At 46.1% G+C, this 20,902-nt stretch overlaps 1 protein-coding gene across 2 annotated transcripts in view; it reads left to right on the forward strand.

Moving 5' to 3' along the window:
* Positions 1-20,902, forward strand: part of PITPNC1 (phosphatidylinositol transfer protein cytoplasmic 1) — a 315,351-nt gene that overhangs the window by 260,990 nt on the left and 33,459 nt on the right. The gene's annotated exons all lie outside the window — the stretch shown is intronic.

Raw genomic sequence — 20,902 nt, forward strand, 5'->3', positions numbered from 1 at the left:
GACGCCAAGTCTCGCTGAAGCACCATGCCTAGTGCTGATTTTAAAAGCCACTGCTGTTCTCTTGGCCTAATAATGAGAAGCTACCTCAGCATTTGGATCAAACCCCATTTTTACTGGGATTACTACAAAAAATGATAGTGCCCAACTTCATCCTAGAGAAAGAGTTTTCTTTTTTTTTTTTAATTTTTCAAGGGGAAAAAAACCATTTAAACTGCTGCAGTAATTGGCATGAATGATGTTCCCCAGAACTCAGTGTTCAGAGCAGCAGTTGCAAATCCTACCAATTGAATTTGGTAGTGAAATGCCAGACCAAGTAGGTCAAACAAAATCAAGGCATATGAATTCCTAAATGCCAGATCAAAAGCAGAGAATCTAAGTCTCTGCCAGGAGTACAGTTGCTGATTGTGGCATTGTGGGTCATTGAATCAATAGAAAGAGCCCTTGGGGGCCAGGTGCAGTGGCTCACGCCTGTAATCCCAGCACTTTGGGACGCCAAGGCAGGCAGATCACTTGAGGTCAGGAGTTCGAGACCATGGCAAACCCCTGTCTACTAAAAATACGAAAATTAGCTGGGCATGGCGGCACGCACCTGTAGTCCTAGGTACTAGGGAGGCTGAGGCACGAGAATTGCTTGAATCCGGGAGGCGGAGGTGGCAGTGAGCTGAGATCGCGCCACTGCACTCCAGCCTGGACAACAGAGTGAGACTTTGTCTCAAAAAAGAAAGAAAGAAAGAACCCTTGGGGAAATCACCCTATCACCCTATATCCCAAAAGGAACAGACCAGGGAGGGAAGAATTCATCCAAGCAAAACATTCATGGAAGGGAGAAACAGTTGGGCTTTTCATAGAGGGATCTGTGCAAAAGATAACCCCTAGAACCTATGAATTGGGATTCCCAACTTGTGTGCTCTGTGTCTAGATGATTCAGCCCTAATGTGGTGAGGGCCCTGGCTCTGGGAGCCTCCCAGGCGGTCACAGCCACTGCATTTGATCATCATCAATTCTGTGTGTGAGTCCCTCCCTCCCTTCCAAAGAATGGACAGATGGACAGATGGGATGGAGAAGTGAGATGACATCAAAGGCAAGGCATGGAAAGTGACCAGCACAGTCCCTGGCACACAGTAAGCATTTCATAAGTGTTCCCTTCTCTCTGCTTTGACCCTGGCTTCGAGCTCTGCAGATGGGTTGCAGGAATGGTGGCTCCGTGGAAACCATGTGTCTTTGGAAAGTGGCCACCGTGAGTGGCGTCACGAGAGTTTGTTTGCGTGTCGCTTTTCCCTTGTCGGTGTGAGTGGAGAACAGGAGCAGAGGTGTGATACCAATAGCTCCAGCTCTCAGGATCATGGGATCCTCCGCCGGCTCAGCAAGATCCTGCAGAAGTTACAGCCATTTGTGCTGCTGAGACTTTTCAGAAAAAATGTGTTATTGCCTCTGTTATGGTTTAACCTGAATTCCGGATGGCACGTGTCTCTGCTACTTCACCTCGAAGAAACCTTAGAAGTTACATTTGCTGTTTGTTTTGTGCCAAGTCTGGGCCATCTGTGGCACTGCAGTGCCGGGATGGTACCCAAGGCAGTATTGCCATGCTATCTCTGTCTGCCACGAGCCTTCTTACAGCTGTACTATAGAAAACTAACATTTAAGACTTTCAAAGAAGGAAGCAAGAGCTGAAGGGCCCAAGGCTCTCAGCCAGGAGTGAACAGATACAACAAGCTCTTCTTCAGTTCCATCTCATGGAGAACTTCCCTCTGTAATTTTTTTTTTTTTTTTTTTTTTTTTTTGAGACAGAGTCTCACTCTGTCACCCAGGCTGGAGGGCAGTGTCACAATTTCAGCTCACTGCAACCTCTGCCTCCTGGGTTCAAGCGATTTTCCTGCCTCAGCCTCCTGAGTAGCTGGGACTACAGGTGCACGCCACCACGCCCAGCTAATTTTTGTATTTTTAGTAGAGACAGGGTTTCACCACGTTGGTCAGGCTGCTCTCGAACTCCTGACTTCAGGTGATCCACTCGCCAAAGTGCTGGGATTACAGGCGTGAGCCAATGCACCTGGCCCTGCTCTGTTCTTTCAAGAAAACAGGCAACGAGTCCACACAAGTTGCTCAGAACTGGGGCCAGCCACATCAGCCCCTGCTGTTTTTAGTCTTATTAAAGTAAAACACCAGAACTTCTTGGCCCTTAGAACAGAGTTCCCAAATCAGGTCAGCATCACCCAGGGATGTTTTGAAAACTGGAGATATCCGGGTCCCACCTTAGACCAACCCAACCAGACTCAACTGGTCTGGGACCCAAGAATCAGTGTGTAAATGCACCAGGTTTGGGAAAATGGCCTCAGAGCAGAGCTTCCCATCTTTTTTCATGCCTTGACAGGTAGAAAGTGTTTCGTTTTGGCCAGGCGCAGTGGCTCATGCCTGTAATCCCAGCACTTTGGGAGGCCGAGGCAGGCGGATCACCTGAGGTCGGGAGTTCGAGACCAGCCTGACCAACACAGAGAAACCGCATCTCTACTAAAAATACAAAAATCAGCCAGGCATGGTGGCGGGCACCTATAATCCCAGCTACTCGGGAGCCTGAGGCAGGAGAATCACTTGAACCCTGAAAGCGGAGGTTGCGGTGAGCCAAGATCGCGCCATTGCATTCTAGCCTGGGCAACAAGAGCGAAACTCCATCTCAAAAAAAAAAAGAGAAAGTGATTTGTTTTGATTGACACATTGAGGAGGAGCTCCTGGTTAAGATGACCAACCCCTGAGCTCAGAAGGCCCAGTCTGTTACTCAAGGGCTGCGGGAGCAATATGCCTTATCACATCTACTATCCATTCACCATAGGGAAGCTTTGCCTAAGAGAGCTCAACTTATTGAGGTCAAGGTTTTAAACCACTTTATTGTTACTTAATTTGGGGGAGGGGGGATGCAGGGGGGTTAGCAATGTAAGCCTGTAAACCTGCCCATTCCCCGATTGTGAGAGAGGTCAGTGCCTTTGAATTTTGTTCTGTCTGTCGGGAATCTGACACCATCTGTAGAATCAGATCCAAAGTCTTCCTTGACAGCTACTAGCATTAATTATAACATACATTTGTGCAGTTTTTTTCCTAAGTTGCTTCTGATTTGGGGGTGGCTTCAGATTGACACTCATTGAAGTTTATTTCCTCCACCCAAAGACTCTAGGCTGGCTGTGCTTGTTCATGCCTGTAATCTCAGCACTTTGGGAGGCCAAGGTGGGTGGATCACTTGAGGCCAGGAGTTCGAGACCAGCCTGGCCAACCTGGCAAAAGCCTGTCTCTACTAAAAATACAAAAATTAGACAGGCGTGGTGGCAGGTGCTTGTAGTCCCAGCTACTCTGGAAGCTGAGGCAGGAGAATCGCTTGAACCCGGGAGGTGGATGTTGCAGTGAGCCGAGATCATACCATTGTACTCCAGCCTGGGCAACAAGTGAGACTCTGTCTGAAAACAAAGACAAAACAAAAAAAAGACTCTGGTAGTCGTCCACCAGGTCCTCTGGCTAAATCTTCTCCAAGCCCTTTCTTTGTTTAGCACTCTAAGAATCTGCAACAATGACTATGATGTTTGAAGTGGCATTTTTCTCCTTGAGAAATAAGACCTGACAGAGCGATTGTCTGCTCCACATCTAGTTATTCAGACTCCAAATACAACTGTTCAGCTTCTGTTCCAAAAATACCCAAGAAAGAATAAGTGTTATTAAGGTGCTTGTCTTCATCTTTTATTATTAAGAGGCCCAGAGAAAGACTTATAATTACTAGCTCATTAGCTTGGGCCTTAGAATTTTCAACGAAAATTTCTCACAAAATTGCTAAACCTGGTTTTAGAAGGTATGGAACTAACTTTTGAGAAAAATAAATTCCACCATTTAGAGTCTCACTCTGTTGCAGTGATGCAACCACAGCTCACCGCAACCTCCACCCCTCCAGGCTCAAGCGATCCTCCTACCTCAGCCTCCTGACTACCAGCACATGCCACCACACCAGCTATTTGTGTGTGTGGGTGTGTGTGTGTGTGTGTGTGTGTCGTGATGGGGATCTTGCAGTGTTGCCTAGGCTGGTCTCAAACTCATGGGCTCAAGTGGTCCACCTGCCTCAGCCTCCCAAAGTGCTGGGATTACAAGTACGAGCCACCACTGCACCCAGCCAACATTGTCTCCATTTTATAGATAAGGAAACTGAGGCTTAGAGAGTCTAAGTAACTGGCTGGAAGTTTCAGGAAGCCTGGATTCAAACCCCAAAGTGTCCTACCCCAAAGATTGTGCTTCCCCTACACCAAGTAAGACTCCTTTAGGTAAAGCTAGACGTACAAACAACTGTTGTCTTTGGAAATCACTCTAAGAAATAGTTCCCTTCTTAAATATATCTTCCCAACCCCGAGTCTCAGTGACTAAATGATCTTAGGGAAAGACTGGTATGTAGAAAAAGAAGGGCCTTTGAGACGGTTGGTTACCTGATCTGATAGAATTCCACTCCTCATCTTTGGGGAGAAATTTCCTCTTTACAAACATTCCAGAACATAGTGGATTGGCCAAAAGCAGCTTGGGTCTGTAAAAAAAACAAAAACTAAAAACTAGCCATCCTCCATTAGAGAATAGAAACCTTTTATTATTTTTTTTCTTTTACACAAGGTCTCACTTTGTTGCCCAGGCTGGAGTGCAGTGGCACCATCACGACCCACTGCTGTCTTGACCTCCTGGGTTTAAGCCATTCTCCTGCCTTGGCCCCCTAAGTAGCTGGGACTACAGGTGCACACCATCACACCCAGCTAATTTTTTTTTTTTTTTTTTTTTTTTTTTGTAGAGACGGGGTTTCACCATGTTAGGTTTCCCAGGCTGGTCTCGAGCTCCTCAGCTCTAACCATCTGCCCGCCTCAGCCTCCCAAAGATGACAGGTGTGAGCCACCACACCCAGCCCAGGAAGCTATTTTAAAAAAGAAAAAAAAAAGCCATTAGTCACCAAAGAACCCATCTACAGACCCTAATTCAGAAATATTCCTTTTCTCACTTTAGCATCCACATGATAGTCTTAGAGTTAAATAACTTGCCCAGGTTCACACAGTAGTTACTGGAGCTGAAATTCAAACCTGGGGGCAGGGCATGGGTTGTCTCACTTCAAAGCCTCCTCAGTTCATCTCTCAGTTCTGCTCCACAGACCTGAGGACCCCACAAGGTGCTCCCGGGCATGGTAAACAGTGAAATATATTGTATCAAACAGTGAAGGGAGAAACAGCCTGAAGAATCCACTCATCACTTTTACCTGCTTTATATACTGGGATTCCAAAAGTGCATTTGGAGAAACAAAATGAGTTCTGAAGCTCAAATAAGTTTGAAATCTAAAAGTGGAAATATTTTATTGTCTTCAAATTATAGACTGATTGGCTTATTGAACACCTCTACCCTGGTTTCTGTTCGACAAGTTGGAGGCCTAAATTTCCCAAAATAATACAGTACACAAGGAGCAAGCTAGACTTAGGGACAGTTAATCTGGTGCTGATCACTGTTGGCATGTTGCAACTCATTGAGATATTTGTCAGCCTATTATCAGCTTTTGATTTAATAAACTTAAGCTATCTCTAGGCCAAATTGTAGATCCTTGGTAGGAATGCGGGCTGTTAATGCCTCTCCATAGCCTTCTAAAGAGCACTGCTAAAATCAGAGTGGAGAACAGCCTCAAGTTCAAAGGCTGCAAACTGAGCCAGGTTCTAATAAGCTCCCTTTATGGGAGGAGCTGGGTTCTTGGCCTCTCACTGTCTCATGTATTAAGGTGGGGTCCTCTCCAGTGTGCCCTTGAATGACCTTATTGCTTTTGATTAGAGGTTACCTTGAACTATACTCGTATTGCCAAAAGGAACAGGTTAGTGTTCTGCAACAGGATATTAGGGAGACAGCTCTTGTTGCTCTGGAACTGGGAACCAGGCCCAAAGCTGGGGACAAAGAGGAATTGGGACTCCACATTCACCAGGCAGCTGCTAATCACCAGTGGCCCAGATGACCCTCTTCCCACAGCTCTGGTTGCCCCTATCTTCCCCTTCCCTAGGCCCTATGTGGAGATGGAGGAGGGGAGTTTGTAGTCATTGGGAGTATACTTCTTGCCTCACCCCAATCCCATGTGACAGGAGTAGTATTCTGAGAGAATCAACTACAGTAGCTGGGGCATCTGCAAAAAAAAGCTGGCTACAGTGGCTCATGCCTGTAATCCCAGCACTTTGGGAGGCCAAGGCGGGAGGATCACTTGAGGCCAGGAGTTCGAGACCAGCCCAGACAACATAGCAACAGCCCATCTACAAAATATTTTTAAAAATTAGCTGGGCCCAGTGGCACATGCCTGTGGTCTTAGCTACTCAGGAAGCTGAGGTGGGAGGATTGCTTGAGCCTAAGAGTTCAAGGCTGCAGTGAGCCATGATTGCACCACTGCACTCCAGCCTGGGTGACAGAGCGAGACCCTGACACACACACAAAAAATAGTTGACTGTTTGCTGAGCCGGGAACTTGCAGGCCCACCCTTAATGCTGCCATCCTGCAAGACTTGGGTGAGACTAATAAGTGTCCCCAAAAGCTTGCAGAGGGACGTAGAGATTGCACCTGCTGCCCATCTGGAAATTTCTAAAGGAGTTTTTGAATGAGCCCGTGGCTAGGGCTGAGATGGAACCATGGGAGTGTGAGCTTGGAAATAGCACGGGGGCATCCCCTTGGGCATTATTGAAAATGCAGGTAATAGTGGGCTACTTTTAGTAGCTTGCTCATGAGAATTCTGGGGTGTTTTCTGTGTCTCCAACCAGTTCAATTCTCCAGCACCAGCTATGTGTCCAACAATTCAATTCAATTAGATACTGTCTATCTGGAGTTAGCATCAGATCCCAGTCCCACAAAGCTGCCCCACTTCTCATTGACAGGCTATAGGCCGGGCACAGTGGCTCATTCCTATAATCCCAGCACTTTGGGAGGCCAAGGCAGGTGGATCACTTGAGGCCAGGAGTTCGAGACTAGCCTGGCCAACAGAGTGAGACTCCATCTCTATTTTTTTTACTAAAAAAAAATTTTTTTTTAATCTGGGGTCTCCACGACTCCTTCCTCAGGCTCAATAATTTGCTAGAAAGGCTCACAGAACTCAGGAAAACATTTACTTAGATTTACCAGTTTATTATCAAGGATATGACTCAGCAGCAGGTAAATGGGAGAGAGGCATCAGGTGAGGTATTGGGGGGTGGGGACTTGGGGCTTCCGTGCCCCCTCTGGGTGTGCCATCCTCCCAGCAGGTCAGTGTGTTTAAGCGTTTATGGAGCTCAATCCCAGCACCCCCTCCCTCCCTAGAGGTCAGTGGATGTGGCTGAAAGTTCTAACCCCCTAATCACTTGGTGTTTCTGGTGACCAGAGCCATCTTGAGGCCATCTAGGGCCCCTCACCTGTGTATGTGATCTGAAGGAGCTTGTTATGCATCCCAAAAGTCACCCCCATCACTCAGGAAATTCCAGGAGTTTTTGGAGCATTGTCTTAGGAAGCAGTGACAAAAACCAAATCTATTTTGTATTATATCACAAGGATGAAATGAGAAAGCGAATCTAAAGTGCCTGACACGACTCTGGTACGGAGCAAGCACTTGAAAATGTTAGCTCCTAGGGTTATTTTTCCCACCTTCCTTCCTTGACTTTCCTCTGGCCACCTCTCTTGCAAGTTCTCATTTGCTTTCATCTTCTCCCCAGTTCCTAAAAGGCATCCTGGGGGCTAGAAACCATGGGCTTTTTTTTTTTTTTTTTGAGATGGAACCTTGCTCTGTCTCCCAGGCTGGAGTGCAGTGGTGCAATCTCAGCTCACTGCAACCTCTGCCTCTCGGGTTTAAGCGATTCTCCTGCCTCAGCCTCCTGAGTAGCTGGGACTACAGGCATGCGCCACCATGCCTGGCTAAATTTTTTGGGTTTTTAGTAGAGACGGGGTTTCACCATGTTGGTCAGGCTGATCTCCAACTCCTGACCTCAAAAGATCCGCCCTCCTTGGCCTCCCAAAGTGTTGGGATTACAAGTGTGAGCCACGGCGCCTGGCCAAAACCATGGACTATTACATTGTTTTGTGTGATGTGCTCAAATTTCTCATTTGCCTCATCCCTCTTCTTAAAGCAATGAGTTTCAAGTGTTTCTGGCACTGAACTATAACCGAGAAGGGTACAAAACAGAGAAACACTCCCCTTGCCACAGCTGCCTTTCAGTGCCTTTCTACACATCAGATGCACCTTATGAGTCAAGCTCCTTTAAGAGAGTCATTTTGCAGAGAAAAAACACAAACCGCTCAGGGTTTGTGGTGCATTCTAGTGCCAAGAGCAAATGCTTTAAAAATAGCACTTTAGGTATTAACTGCTAACAAAGCAAGAATTGACTGCTTCTGGCATGATTTGCATTTAGGGTTTTGGTTTGTTTTTTTTTTTAAGTTGATGCATAGCAGTTGACCTTTTAAGTCAAGTTTTAGGTCAGTTCTCCAGCACATTCTGAAAGCTCCTTAGTTTTGTCTCTTTTTTTAAAAAACAGCTTTATTGGCTGGGCGCAATAGCTCACCACTGTAATCCCAGCACTTTTGGAGGCCAAGGCGGGTGGATCACCTGGGGTCAGGAGCTTGAGACCCGCCTGGCCAACATGTCGAAACCCCATCTCTACTAAAAATACAAAAATCAGCCGGGTGTGCTGGCACGTGCTTGTAATCCCAGCTACTCAGGAGGCTGAGACAGGAGAATTGCTGGAACCTGGGACGTGGTGGTTGCAGTGAGCCGAGATCGCACCATTGCTCTCTAGCCCAGGTGACAGAATGAGACTCCGTCTAAAAAAAAAAAACAAAAAAACAGCTTTATTGAGATATAGATCACATACCATACAATTCAGCCATTTTGAATGTATAGTTCAGTGGATTTTACTATAATCACATGTTTACCTCACCACAATCAAATGTAAAACATTTTCATCACCCCACAAAGAAACCTCATATGTTTTAGCTATCATCTCCCTACCCTCTCCCCTCACCCATCTCCCAACCCTCAGCAACCACACTGATCTACTCTCTGTCTCCATAGATTTCCCTTTTCTGGGCATTTCATATGAATAGGGTCACTTAATAAGTGGTCTTTGGGGACTAGCTGCTTTGAAAGCTCCTTGGTTTTATGAGTATCCCTCTTAAGATTCAAGTTCAAGAAATCCTACATTAATTCAGGGCTAAACTTTACTTTCATTGGAGGGGAATGAGAATGAGATCTGCAACACCTCGGAGTCTTCAGGAGAAGGTCCAGGATGGAGAGAAAAAAATCTGACATGTGATATGTGTTGTTCATCCATCCCTATTTTAGGGCTGAGGGTTATAGTTACATAATGTAGCAATTCCTGGCTGGAGTTCCTGCTTAGCCTTTTTTCATGCGGCATTTATCAAAAACTTCTCATTTCAATTAACAGGGCAAGCCCCTGTTGGCTATTGCCCTTTGTGGTTCAAATTGAAAGTGTAATTAATCATGGAGACTTCATATCTCAGTGAACGTCAGCTAATAAGATTGCCTCCAAGATGCAAGCTCAGCCCCAGCTGGACCAAGCTCTCCTGTGGGCTTCTCCTTGCACCTTCCAGGTGGGAGACTGATTCTATCCAAAATGAGGACGCAGTTTTACACGGGCTGCTCGAACAAGCCCTTTGCTCTGCCTTGTCCCAGTGCGAGATGGATGAGGCCTGCAGGTGTGGCTGATCCTATAGAGTGGACGCCTTCTAAAGATGTGCCAAAGTCCATCTGGCCCCAGGGAAACAGCCCTGGCACCAGCTCAACCCCCTCGATACAGATGGGCTTTAACTACAAGGGTCCAATTTGCCATCTGCCAAGCCTGGAGAGAATCGGTAGCATCCGGAGCCAGAGATCTCATTGTGGATGAATTTATAAAACCCTGGCTAGAAGAACTTGCAGCCCCACGCGTTCCCCACCAGCCAGCTGCCGGGCGAGAGGAGCTGGGCAGGGCCCTTGAGGCAAGAGCATCGCTTGCAGAGAAGTTCCACATCCCCCAGCGGAGCCAGATGCCACTACTGGGGTTCGGTGCTCCGTGACCACATGAGTGAGCTGGAAGAGTGACCGCGGAACCTAGAAGACTTGCCTTGTAAAAACCTCTCTGACTCATGTTATGGGTTTGTGTCCCCCCAGAAAGCTATGTTGAAGTCCTAACTCCCAGAATGTGAACTTATTTGGGATAGGGTCTTTACAAAGGTAATCAAGTTGAAGTGAGATCATTAGGGGGACCCTAATCCAGTATGATGGGTGTCCTTATAAAAAGGGGAAATTTGGAGCTGAGTGCAGTGGCTCACGCCTATGATCCCAGCACTTTGGGAGGTCAATGCAGGCGGATCTCTTGAGGTCAGGAGTTCAAGACCAGCCAGGCCAACATGGTGAAACCCCATCTCTACTAAAAATACAAAAATTAGCCAGGAGTGATGGTGGGCGCCTGTAGTCCCAGCTACTCGGGAGGCTGAGGCAGGAGCATTGCTTGAACCCAGGAGTTGGAGGTTGGATGGCACCACTGCACTCCAGCCTGGGTGACACAGCAAGACTCTGTCTAAAAGAAAAAAAGGTTGGGGGGAATTTGGACACACAGACAGACAAGCACAGAGGGAAGACGATATGAAGATGCAGTGAGAATGTGATGACTTCACTCCAGTGATGCTTCTACAAGCCAAGGAACGCCCAGGGGAAAGGCATGAAACAGATTCCTCCTCACAACCCTCGAAAGGACCAGTCCTGATGACACCTCGATTTGGGGCTTCTAGCCTCCAGTACTGTGAAACAATAAATTTCTGATGTTTAGGCCACCAGTCTGTGATATCTTTTTGTTGTTGTTGTTGTTGTTGTTGTTGTCTGTGATACTTGATACAGCAGGAAACGAATAGACTAGGGGAACCAACCCTCCACCCTAAATAGGTACGAATGAAAAACACATATCACATGTTAGATTTCTTTCTCTGCATTACGGAACTTTTCCTGAAGCCTCCAAGGTGTTGCAGATCTCATTTTCATTCCTCTCCAATGAATGACCATTTCAACCAGGTAAAATTTAGCCCTGAGTTAATGTAGGATTTCTTGAACTTGAACCAGGGAGGAAGAGAGCGCTGCCCTGGCTTGGAAGATTACTGGAAGGAAAGGACAGCATATGCCTCTGTATGCCTTTCAGCCCTTCACAAGGAGAGCTTGTAAGTCACCTTTAAGATGCGTGAAGGCTGCCGGACTTTGAGGCTCACCCATCCTGCCATTGGGAGGTGGCTGCCCAGTACATGCACCGTTCAAGGAGGGCCCCCTGCTTGGCTGGGACCACGAGGTTCCAGAGGCCCCCAGGTGAAATCGCCTAAGGGAGCGGCCCATGACAGGGACAATCTGCTCTGCTCTCTGCTTTCGTCCACTTGGAACAGAGTGTTCCTGCCTCTGAAACATAAGAGAAAGGGGGAAAGACATTGGTACTGAGCACTGAAGACTGTCGGTTCGCCTGGACCCAGAACCCAGTCATAACATCCCACCGAACAAGAACCCTTCTCTCGCAATTCCTCCAACCACCATACTTACGGACACTGGCATGTGACAGCTTCCAGAAAATGGAAATGCCCACCCAGGCTTTCACTCACACAAGGAAACCTGCATGCTGTTGGGCAGTCATATTTTTTATTTGAGATGATCAGCATTTTTCTGTACATTTGACTACAGGATAACAATAAACTCATAGTAATCCTACAGCCCCTGGGACATTCCCACTGCCTTTCTTTGGAGGAGCTTAATAAGATTTGAACAAAGTGCACTACAGCATCTCTCAGGGCATTCTTGTATCATGTGCTTATCACTTTGGGATGTCTCCTGTGCATCACGCACCTTCTATGTGCCAGGCTGGGCTGGGGACTTTGCCTACCTTATCCAATTTAAGTCTTGCAACAACCCGCAAGGAAGTTTTTTGTTTTTTTTTTTGAGATGGAATCTCCCTCTATTGCCCAGGCTGGAGTGCAGTGGTGCAATCTTGGCTCATTGCAACCTCCACCTCCTGGGTTCAAGTGATTCTCCTGCCTCGGTCTCCCGAGTAGCTGGGACAACAGGCACTCACCACCACGCCCGACTAGTTTTTTTGTATTTTTACTAGAGACGGGGTTTCACCATATTGGCCAGGCTGGTCTCGAACTCCTGACCTCGTGATCTGCCCGCCTCATCCTCCCAAAGTGCTGGGATTACAGGCATGAGCCACCACTCCTGGCCGGGAGTTCTTAACACCATTCTACAGATGGGGAGATGGAAGCTCTCCTCTGATCAATTGTGCCAGAATTTCAGACAGAATGTCCTTTCCACATGGTGTAGGGGTGACGTGTTAAACCATTTGGGCTGCAATAACAGAATACCATAGACTGGGTAGCTTATAAACAATAAACATTGATTTTTTTACAATTCCAGAGGCTGGCAAATCCAAGATCAAAGCATTGACAGATTCAGTGCCTGGAGATGGCTTGTTTCTTGGTTCATAGATGGCACCCCTCTCACTGTGTCCTCACAAGGCAGAAAGGGTGAAGGAGCTATCCAGAGTTTCTTTTATAAGAGCACTAATTGGGCCGGGCTCGCTGGCTCATGCCTGTAATCCTAGCACTTTGGGAGGCCAAGATGAGCGGATCACGAGGTCAGGAGATCAAGACCATCCTGGCTAACACGGTGAAACCCCATCTCTACCAAAAATACAAAAAAAATTAGCCAGGCATGGTGGCGGGCGCCTGTGGTCCCAGCTACTCGGGAGGCTGAGGCAGAAGAATGGCATGAACCTGGGAGGCGAGGCTTGTAGTGAGCTGAGGTCGCACCACTGCACTCCAGCCTGGACAACAGAGAGAGACTCATCTCAAAAAAAAAAAAAAAAAAAAGCACTAATTGCCTCCCAAAGGTCCCCACCCCCTAATACCATCACACTGGTGATTAAGTTTCAACATATGGGTTGGGTTCGGTGGTTCACACCTATAATCCCATCCCTTTGAGAGGCCAAGGCAGGAAGTGTGCTTGAGGCCAGAAATTTGTGACCAACATGGGCAACATAATGAGACCTCATTTCCACAAAACATTAAAAGAATTTTTTAATTAGCTGGGCATGGTGGTGCATGCCTGTAATCCCAGCTAGGTGAGAGGATCACTTGAGCCCAGGAGCTCAAGGCTGGAGTGAGCTGTGATGGCACCACTGCACTCCAGCCTGGGAGATAAGAGCAAGACCCTGTTGCAAAAAAACCCAAAAAGTTTCAACATGTGAATTGGGGGAGGGGCAACAAACATTCAGACCAAACGTTCGTGGGAGCCCGGGTCGGGGTGGACTGTGGCTGAGTTGCTGATTATTTCTCAGCTTCAGGTTCCTCATCAAGAGCATGGAGATAATATGTGTACTTCATAGCAGTGACTGGATCTTGACTGTACATTCAGGTCACCACCTGTTCAGACCCCACCCAGGACCAGTTAGGTCAGAGCATGGGGGTCTAACCTTGCTCTTCTGTCTGGACCTCATCCTGAGGTTTCAGTCACAGTTCTGGAGGCCGGAAGTCTGAAATCCAAGTGAGAGATTTCGAGGCTCTAGGGGACCATCCTTCCTTTCATCTTCCAGCAGCTCCAAAAGTTCCTTGGTTTGTGACTCCTTAACTCCCATCTCTGCCTCTGTCCTCACACAACCTTCTCCTCTGTGTCTTCTCCTCTTCTGTATCTTATAAGGACGCTTGTCATTGGATTTAGGGCCCTCCCACTTACTCCAGGATGGTCTCATCTCAAGACCCTTAACTTAATTACATCTGCAAGGACCTTTCCCAAATAAGATCACGTTCATAGATAGATACTAGGGGTTAAGACCTGGACATATTTTTGGGGAGGATTTATTTAACCCACGGCAGACATCTTGCACTCTGTTTTCTGATTGCACTGAGTTGGGACCCAGCAGGGGTTTCAAGACACGTAATCTCGGTCACACTGAAGTCCAGCCTTATGACGTTTTATAATTGGCCAGACCTTGAAACTTGCCTGTGGAAAGGCCCAGGGGATTTTTAACATCGGGGATGAAGGTTGAGGTTTATAAACCTCCTTTTAAAATAAGGAAACCTGGAAATGGAGGATTAAAATGTAAAATAATTCTGTTCTTTTATAAAGAATAAGTGCTATAACAAGAGTTTGAATCAGGCCCAAAACACTACAGACACTGTAGAAATACAAAACAGAAATATATATATATATTTGGAAATGTTGTAAGAGAGGTCAACTGATGTGTGAAGGGGGCAATTTAGATACTGAATGTTCGTAAACCCAAGTGAGAAAATGAGAAAGAAAATGACTTCATAAAGAATGGGTCTTGGGAGGTGTTAAGGAGGACAGTGAGGAGGAGGGGGTAGAATGTGAAAAGAGAAGTTTGCAGCAACTGGACTATTTCAGAGAAGGCCAGATAATTTGGTTCCTTTCCCCTCCCCACGCCTGTTTTTTTTGTTTTGTTTTGTTTTGTTTTTGGCTCATCTTCATTCAAAAGCATTTACCTGGATGTTCATTTCTAATCTTGAGTTTTGATTAAAGGAGTCCTTTCCTTTACCTCCCTCTAGCTCTTTGAAAGTGAATCCTTAATTATAGGCCATGTTTGAGATTGACTAGATGAAATCAACAGCTGTAGATATGACACCAGACTGCAAAATATCGACACAATGTTGCCATAAAAAGCCCAATTGTTAATTGCTTATGTTGCACTGGGCTATAACAAAAACACCCTTTTTCTGTTTAATATTAAAAGTAAATGTAGTGGAAAGAACATCGAGCTAGAAGTAGGGTAGGCTGGGATTCTAGTCCCAGCCCTATTGCCGAGTGCCTGTGATTTGGGGGCAAAGCATTTTATTTTTCTCAGGCCTTGGTGTCCTTATCTATAAAACTGAGGGCATGAAACCAAATTACCACTTTCAGCTTAAAAATTATATTCTTAATCATGAAAATACAGCATACTTCTCATTTCTATCCTTTTTCCAAAACTTTATTTCACAATACCCAAATATAATTCTATACTTTTGTCACGCAATCAGGAACCACACATTGATTTAAGCATCTACATCGTTTTTGCTGTGCAAGCAATACTTTTCCAGTCTTATTCTGAACTGAAGTGAGCTGTCAGTCCCGACAATTCTCAACTGCTTTGGAAATGCAATCCACTGGTGTTCCATTTTTAATACTGTGAAGTCTTGTTTTATTCTTGAAGAATATGAATCTGAAATGTACATGAAGATGCTGGAATAGATACCATCTCAAACTCAGCTGTCATTGACTGAAGAAACAAGCCAAGGGCAGTCCATGAATCAGGGAGGGAGGGCAAGGTCGGGCACAGCCAACTGGTCCAGGTTCCTCTTGCACAGTCAGACCCACTGTGCAGGACCTGAAGGGCATGAAGGCAGCTCAGACTATGGCCCTGGTGACAGTGACAGGAGGGCAGCCAAATGCCTAGGCAGATAGGGGTGGGACCCCAGTGAAACCCCACTTCCAAGCCAAAGACAGTTTAAAGCCTGAAAGCCAAGCTACAGGTTAAATCCTCAGACCAGATTGAGAACTGGTCTTTCCTCTGATTGATCCCCACCCTTCGCCTATTTTAAATATGCCTACTCTTTCCTAATTGGTTATCTACACTGTCGTGCCCACTTTTGAGTGGTATCTTCACTTTAACCTTTTTTGCATACTCACAAACCAATCAGCATGCGCTCCCTATTGTTAGCCCATAAAAGCCCCAGGCTCAGCCATATTAGGGGACTTTCCCACTTTGGGATAGGTAACCACCCCACCCCCAGTATCCTCTCTTTGCTGAGAGCTTGCCTTTCGCATAATAAATTATACTCCACTCACTCTCTGGTGTCTGCATGCCTAATTCTTCCTGGTTGTGAGACAAGAACTCGGACCTAGCTGAGCTAAGGAGCAGAAAAAATCCTGCATCACTGGTTTTTATTTTATTTCCCTGCCTCTGGTGCCTGCCCACCTTGCTTTGTTTGCTGGGTTTTTTGTCTCCTACATCTCTGGGTTACCAGGAGCTTGGACTCCTGCTTTCCTCTACTTGCCGTCTTTGTCCTATCCTTTACTTACTCAGTTGCTTACCCAAGCAGGAAGACCTCCACTTAGGTTCTCGAGGGTTTGCCTGTCCATATTCTGGTCAACTGCAGGGGGGAAGCCATGTCTTCTAAGCCTCAAGATAGTTGTTTACGTGCAACTATCAGAGGTAAACACCCATCATTTACCTCTGTTGGGAGGAAGTCAAAAGACAAATGGGGAAAGAAACCACATTTCCCTGTTTAACTCCACCTCCTGTATTTTAACTCATGAGAGCTTCTTGAGAGGTATAAATTTCCTTGTTTTCAGCTTTCAGGCTTGTGGCTGATTGTGTGAACTTTTGGTGTGCTCTGGGAAAGAACAAAGCAGCATTCATTCTCTTCATCTTTGGTAATCCAGTTAATGCACCTGTTTTATAATATGCTTGATGGATGTGTTTTGTTACCTGTTGCTGAGCAACAGCCCCAAAATTTAGTGGCTTAAAACAATGAGAGTGCATTGTTTCTCACAATTCTGCACTCTTGACTGGGTTTAGCTGGCCAGATCTGCTCTTCATGATGTGAGCTTGGATTGAAATATCTCAGATGGCCCTTTCACTCAACGTGGTCTCAGCTGAGATGGCTGGAGCATCTGAGACCTGGTTGAGCATGTTGCCACATGGTCTCACCACATGGCTAGCTTGGGCCTCCTCATATCATGGTGCTCTAAGGTAATCAGCCTAGTCTTCTTACATTGTGGAGGGTTCCACTTTCTGGCTTCCAGCTTCTCTTGAAAGGCTAAACTGACACAATGTCTCTTCTGGTACATTCTGTTGGTCAAAACAAATAACAGACCAGTCTAGATTCAAGGGGTGGGGAAATGGTGAGGGAAACAGCATGTCAGCACAGTGGGGGAAGGAATTGATGGTGGCCATCTTTGGAGATGTATGGTAGATAATCTCTCAATTTATTGGTCTTCTCTTTTTATTCTTTTTTTTTTTTCCAAATTCAACATTATTTCTTATTTTATTTTTTAAACATACAAAAAGCTGTACACAGCTTTTTAATTAACACATACAGCTTGATGATTTTGGACATAAGTATACACCTGTGAAACCATCACCACAATCTATGCCATAAATCTTTTTTTGGTTTTTGTTTTTTTTAGAGACAGAGTCTTGCTCTGTCACCCAGGATGGAGTGCAGTGGCGCAATCTCAGGTCACTGCAACCTCCTCCCCCAGGGTTCGAGCGATTCTTGTGCCTCAGCCTCCCAAGTAGCTGGGACTGCAGGCACACACCACCACACCCAACTAATTTTTTGTATTTATAGTAGAGACAGGGTTTTGCCATGTGGCCCAGGCTGGTCTTAAACTCCTGAGCTCAGGCGGTCCACCTGCCTAGACCTCGCAAAAGTGCTAGGATTACAGGCATGAGGCACTGGCTGCTATGCCATAAATCTATCCATCACCTCCAAAAGTTTCCTCCTGCCCTGTTTTATTATTTTATTATTATCTTTTTACTCTCAATGGCATGATATGGTATAGGAACACAGAGCAGGCAGGAACTAGTCCCATGGCCTCAAGCAGCAAATTTCCCAGCAATTCCGGGGTGCTATGGAAAAGCATGTTGTCTCTGCCCTGGACTATAGGATTGGATACATTACTTAAATGCTCCTTTGACTGCCTTGGGAAATGCAATAATGGCTAACATCAATTGAGCACTTGCTACGGGCCAGGCCCTATGTTAGTCTTTTTCATGTATCATATAATCATATATATTTTATTTTATTTTATTTTATTTATTTATTTATTTATTTATTTTTGAGATGGAGTCTCACTCACTTTGTCACCCAGGCTGGAGTGCAGTGGCATGATCTCAGCTCACTGCAGCCTCCGCCTCTTGGGTTCAAGCGATTCTCCTGCCTCAGCCTCCCAAGTAGCTGGGATTACAGGCACACGCCACCACACCTGGCTAATTTTTGTAGTTTTAGTAGAGACGGAGTTTCACCATGTTGGCCAGGCTGGTCTCGAACTCCTGGCCTCAAGCAATCCACTCACCTTGGCCTCCCAAAGTGCTAGGATTACAGGCATGAGCCACCATGCCCAGCCTCATGAATCACATTCTCTTTTTTTTTGAGATGGAGTCTCGTTCGGTCACCCAAGCTGGAGTGCAGTGACGTGATCTTGGCTTGCTGCAACATCCACCTCCCAGGTTCAAGCAATTCTCTTCCCTCAGCCTACCAAGTAGCTGGGACTACAGGCGCCTGCCACCACGCCCAGCTAATTTTTTTTTTTTTTGTATTTTTAGTAGAGATGGGGTTTTACTATGTTGGCCAGGCTGGTCTCAAACTCCTGGCCTCCCAAAGTGCTGGGATTACAGGCGTGAGCCACCACCCCCAGTCGAATCACATTCTTAAATTAGCATAGTCTTTCCAGGCCTATGCATATGATTTCGGTGGTGGTTTCTGGGTTGGTTTAGGCAATGGAAACACAACCTGGCAAAATTAATGGAGAAGATTCAGAAATGTCACCCACAGTCAAGGTCACGAGCCCCTCCCTTCACAGACTCACTTACTCCCTTCAGATACTTATTATTCATTCTCTTTTCCTTCCCCCTTCCCAGAATCTCTTTTGTCAATATTGTTCTACTCCATTAGCAAAACAGACTTTATATCCTATTAATCAAATATTTGTCCCACTTGAGTCCCTTTCTCCCCTCACCCCCAGGCCCACTGTCTTCCTGCAACAGAGACCAAGAAGGAAGGACCCTGAAGGAAGCTCAGGGAACCGTGATCTTCAGTGTAGGGTTGCGTCTGTTCTGAGTGGAGGGAAGTGCTCTGTGACCACACATGCCCCTCCTACACCCCCAGGGCAAAGAAATGTGGTCAAGGTGGAAGGCAGTGCAGTATCTGGTTCTCATGGAGCACACTCAAGAAACGTGCTCAGGATCATGACTCTGATAATATGACTTTAGGCCAGGTGCAGTGGCTCACGCCTGTAATCCCAGCACTTTGGGAGGCCGAGGCAAGCGGATCACGAGGTCAGGAGTTCGAGACCAGCCTGGCCAACATGGTGAAACCCCATCTCTACTAAAAATACAAAAGTTAGCCAGTGTGGTGGCATGCACCTGTCGTCCAGTTACTTGGGAGGCTGAGGCGGAAGAATCGCTTGAACCCGGGAGGTGGAGGTTGCAGTGAGCCAAGATCACGCCACTGCACTCCAGCCTAGGCAACAAAGTGAGACTCCATCTCATAATAATAATAATAATAATAATAATAGTAATATGACTTTAGGTAGGACCATCAGCAAACCCAGAGCCAGTACATGCCCTGAAAAACCCACCGACGCAACATAGCATTTTTCAGATTGTATTTTTTAAATGTTTATAATATGTCATTTACATACCATAAAGCTCACCCATTGAAAGCGTACAACTTGGCCGGGTGCGGTAGCGTATGCCTGTAATCACAGAACTCTGGGAAGCCGAGGCAGGTGTATCACCTGAGGTTGGGAGTTCAAGAACAGCCTGGCCAACATGGTGAAATCTCATCTCTACTAAAAATACAAAAATTAGCCAGGTGTGGTGGTGCGTGCCTGTAATCCCAGCTACTTGGGAGGCTGAGGCAGAAGAATTGCTTGAACCCAGGAGGCGGAGGTTGCAGTGAGCTGAGATTGTGCCACTGCACTCTAAACAGAGTGAAACTCCATCTCAAAAAAAAAAAGAAAGTGGTGTATAATTCAACGTTTTTTTCATATACTTATCTAGTTGTGAGCCATCATTTTAATCTAATTTTAGAACATTTTAATCACCCCAAAAGGAAACTTTGTTTCTGTTTGCCGTCATTCTGCATACCACTCCCTTCCCCCAGCTTTAGGCAACCACTAATCTGCTTACTTTCTCCATAGATTTGCCTCCTCTGGACATTTCATATCCATGGAATTATACAGTGTGGCCTTTGGTGGTTGGCTTCTTCTACTTAGTAGCATGTTTTCTGAAGCTCATCTGTGTTGGTGCATGTATCAGTACTTCATTTCTTCTTTTTTTTAAATTTCAACTTTTAGATACAGGGGGTACATGTGCAGAATAGTTATATGGGAATATTGTGTAATGCTGAGGTTTGGAGTATGGATCCTGTCACCCTGTGGTGAGCATAGTACCCCATGGACATGATTTCATTCTTTTTTATGGCTGCGTAGTATTCCATGGGCACCTAGATTGATTTCATGACTTTGCTTTTGTGAATAGCACAGTGATGAACATATGAGTGCATGTCTTTTTGGTAGAATGATTTATTTTCTTTGGGCATGTACCAATAATGGGGTTGCTGGGTTGAATGGTAGCTCTGTTTCATATGTTTGTTGGCCACCTGTATGTCTTTGAGAAGACTTCATTTCTTCTTATGGCACAGTAATATTTCATTGTATGGATATAACACATGTTGTGCATCTGATACAGGCAAGCCCCTAAATGGGTGCTTAGCCCAGGAGGTTCTTGGCTTCACCCAGGAAAGAATTCAAGGGTGAGCCGGTGGTGTTAAAAGTTGAAGCAGTAGGCCGGGCGCGGTGGCTCCTGCCTGTAATCCCAGCACTTTGGGAGGCCGAGGCGGGTGGATCACGAGGTCAGAAGATCGAGACCATCCTGGCTAACACAGTGAAACCCCCGTCTCTCCTAAAGATACAAAAAATTAGCCGGGCATGGTGGCAGGTGCCTGTAATCCCAGCTACTCGGAAGGCTAAGGCAGGAGAATGGCGGGAACCTGGGAGGCGGAGCTTACAGTGAGCCGAGATCGCCACTACACTCCAGCCTGGGCAACACAGCGAGACTCCGTCTCAAAAAAAAAAGGACAAAGAAGAAAAAAGAGAAAAAATAAGAGACTT

This window comes from Pan paniscus, chromosome 19, assembly GCF_029289425.2.
Source record: "Pan paniscus chromosome 19, NHGRI_mPanPan1-v2.0_pri, whole genome shotgun sequence".
Lineage (NCBI taxonomy): Eukaryota > Metazoa > Chordata > Mammalia > Primates > Hominidae > Pan > Pan paniscus.